Here is a 3877-nt window from a genome sequence, read left to right on the forward strand (position 1 = left end):
AACTCGTGGCATTGGTGACTATTTCCTGTCTCCTTCGCCCCCCCCCCTTCACATTAGAGTCATCAGACAAAGTTCTATTGACTGTTGACATCTAGTGGAAGGCGTAGGAAGAGAAAACTCATCGATATCTCGCTGTAATTTCAATGAGAGCTTGGTTGAAAATCTGCCACCCCCAGAAGAAATACAAACAGGAAGTGGAATTTCTCAGGTTTTTGCCTGCAATATGAGTTCTGTTATACTCACAGACATAATTCAAACAGTTTTAGAAACTTCTGAGTGTTTTCTATCCAATAACAATAATAATATACTATGCATATATTAGCAACTGAGACTGAGGTGCTGGCCGTGCAGCCATAAAAAGATAATATACACCTTAGCCAAATACATTTCACCTCAGTTTTTCACAATTCCTGACATTTAATCCTATTAAAAATTCCCTGTTTTAGGTCAGTTAGGATCACAACTTTTTTTAAATCATGTGAAATGTCAGAATAATAGTAGAGAGAATGATTTATTTCAGCTTAAATTTCTTTCATCACATTCCCAGTGGGTCAGAAGTTTACATACACTCAATTAGTATTTGGTTGCATTGCCTTTAAATTATTTAACTTGGGTCAAATGTTTTGGGGAGCCTTCCACAAGCTTCCCACAATAAGTTGGGTGAATTTTGGTCCATTCCTACTGACAGAACTGCTGTAACTGAGTCAGGTTTGTATGCCTCCTTGCTTGCACATGCTTTTTCAGTTCTGCCCACAAATGTTCCATAGGGTTGAGGTCAGGGCTTTGTGATGGCCACTCCAATACCTTGACTTTGTTGTCCTTAAACCATTTTGCCACAACTTTGGAAGTATGCTCAGGGTCATTGTCCATTTGGAAGACCCATTTGTGTCCAAGCTTTAACCTCCTGACTGATGATGTCTTGAGATGTTGCTTCAATATATCCACATAATTTTCCATCCTCATGAAGTTATCTATTTTGTGCACCAGTCCCTCCTGCAGCAAAGCAAACCCTCAACATGATGCTGCTACCCCCGTGCTTCACGGTTGGGATGGTGTTCTTCGGCTTGCAAGCCGCCCCCTTTGTCCTCCAAACATAACGGTGGTCATTATGGCCAAACAGTTCTATTTTTGTTTCATCAGACCAGAGGACATTTCTCCAAAAAGTACAATCTTTATCCCCATGTGCAGTTGCAAACCATAGTCTGGCTTTTTTATGGCGGTTTTGGAGCAGTGCCTTCTTCATTGCTGAGCGGACTTTCAGGTTATGTCGATATAGGACTTATTTTGCTGTGGATATAGATACTTTTGTACCTGTTTCCTCCAGCATCTTCACAAGGTCCTTTGCTGTTGTTCTGGGATTGATTTGCACTTTTTGCATCAAAGTACGTTCATCTCTAGGAGTTAGAACGTGTCTCCTTCCTGTGCTGTATGACGGCTGCGTGGTCCCATGGTGTTTAAACTTGGGTCCTATTGTTTGTACAGATGAACTTGGTAACTTCAGGCATTTGGAAATTGCCATTCCAAGGATGAATCAGACATGTGGAGGTCTACAATTTATTTTCTGAGGTCTTGGCTGATTTCTTTTGATTTTCCCATGATGTCAAGCAAAGAGGCACTGAGTTTGAAGGTATATCTTGAAATACGTACATCCACAGGTACAACTCCTATTAACTCAAATTATTTCAATTAGCCTATCAGAAGGTTTAAAGCCATGACATAATTTTTGGGAATTTTCCAAGCTGTTTAAAGGCACAGTCAACTTAGTGTATGTAAACTTCTGACCCACTGGAATTGTGATTCAGTGAATTAAAAGTGAAATAATCTGTCTGTAAACTTTTGTTGGCAAAATTACTTGTGTCAAGCACAAAGTAGATGTCCTAACCGACTTGCCAAAACTATAGTTTGTTATAATTTTTTGGGGACTGGGGGGCAGTATTGAGTAGCTTGGATGAAAAGGTGCCCAGGAACTCTGGAGCTCTGTCAAAGTGACCATTGGGTTCTTGGTCACCTCCCTGACCAAGGCCCTTTTCCCCCGAATATTGAATGATTATGGGTCTGAATAAATAACTGCTGCAGCCTACCACTGCTCCGCGTTCAATCTTCTTTCAAACTAGCCATGAGTTCTATTGGCAGCTGTATTTAACATTCAGCAAACAAGAACTTGCTTCCCACTTCGAAAAGTCTATTGGTATAAGAAATGCTTAGAAAATGTTTTTCCTGCACGGGACTCCAAGAGCTAAGGAGCATTTTTCAGGGAGAGAGGCCAGCGGTGCACAGGTGCATGGGTATTGTGCAAGAGAAGGAGGCTATAAGTTAGAAGCTTATTACTCATTCCCCATAATTAAATAGATAAATATAAGGCTAATACTGCATTGACTGTGTTACCTGAGAGAGGTAGGCTAGGTCATATATATACAGTGCCTTGCGAAAGTATTCGGCCCCCTTGAACTTTGCGACCTTTTGCCACATTTCAGGCTTCAAACATAAATATATAAAACTGTATTTTTTTGTGAAGAATGAACAACAAGTGGGACACAATCATGAAGTGGAACGACATTTATTGGATATTTCAAACTTTTTTAACAAATCAAAAACTGAAAAATTGGGCGTGCAAAATTATTCAGCCCCCTTGAGTTAATACTTTGTAGTGCCACCTTTTGCTGCGATTACAGCTGTAAGTCGCTTGGGGTATGTCTCTATCAGTTTTGCACATCGAGAGACTGACATTTTTTCCCATTCCTCCTTGCAAAACAGCTCGAGCTCAGTGAGGTTGGATGGAGAGCATTTGTGAACAGCAGTTTTCAGTTCTTTCCACAGATTCTCGATTGGATTCAGGTCTGGACTTTGACTTGGCCATTCACACCTGGATATGTTTATTTTTGAACCATTCCATTGTAGATTTTGCTTTATGTTTTGGATCATTGTCTTGTTGGAAGACAAATCTCCGTCCCAGTCTCAGGTCTTTTGCAGACTCCATCAGGTTTTCTTCCAGAATGGTCCTGTATTTGGCTCCATCCATCTTCCCATCAATTTTCACCATCTTCCCTGTCCCTGCTGAAGAAAAGCAGGCCCAAACCATGATGCTGCCACCACCATGTTTGACAGTGGGGATGGTGGGTTCAGGGTGATGAGCTGTGTTGCTTTTACGCCAAACATAACGTTTTGCATTGTTGCCAAAAAGTTCAATTTTGGTTTCATCTGACCAGAGCACCTTCTTCCACATGGTGTGTTTGGTGTGTCTCCCAGGTGGCTTGTGGCAAACTTTAAACGACACTTTTTATGGATATCTTTAAGAAATTGCTTTCTTCTTGCCACTCTTCCATAAAGGCCAGATTTGTGCAATATACGACTGATTGTTGTCCTATGGACAGAGTCTCCCACCTCAGCTGTAGATCTCTGCAGTTCATCCAGAGTGATCATGGGCCTCTTGGCTGCATCTCTGATCAGTCTTCTCCTTGTATGAGCTGAAAGTTTAGAGGGACGGCCAGGTCTTGGTAGATTTGCAGTGGTCTGATACTCCTTCCATTTCAATATTATCGCTTGCACAGTGCTCCTTGGGATGTTTAAAGCTTGGGAAATATTTTTGTATCCAAATCCGGCTTTAAACTTCTTCACAACAGTATCTCGGACCTGCCTGGTGTGTTCCTTGTTCTTCATGATGCTCTCTGCGCTTTTGACGGACCTCTGAGACTATCACAGTGCAGGTGCATTTATACGGAGACTTGATTACACACAGGTGGATTGTATTTATCATCATTAGTCATTTAGGTCAACATTGGATCATTCAGAGATCCTCACTGAACCTCTGGAGAGAGTTTGCTGCACTGAAAGTAAATGGGCTGAATAATTTTGCACGCCCAATTTTTCAGTTTTTGAT

Source organism: Oncorhynchus mykiss, chromosome 4 (assembly GCF_057628025.1).
Source record: "Oncorhynchus mykiss isolate SJ-2025 chromosome 4, ASM5762802v1, whole genome shotgun sequence".
Classification (NCBI taxonomy): Eukaryota; Metazoa; Chordata; class Actinopteri; order Salmoniformes; family Salmonidae; genus Oncorhynchus; species Oncorhynchus mykiss.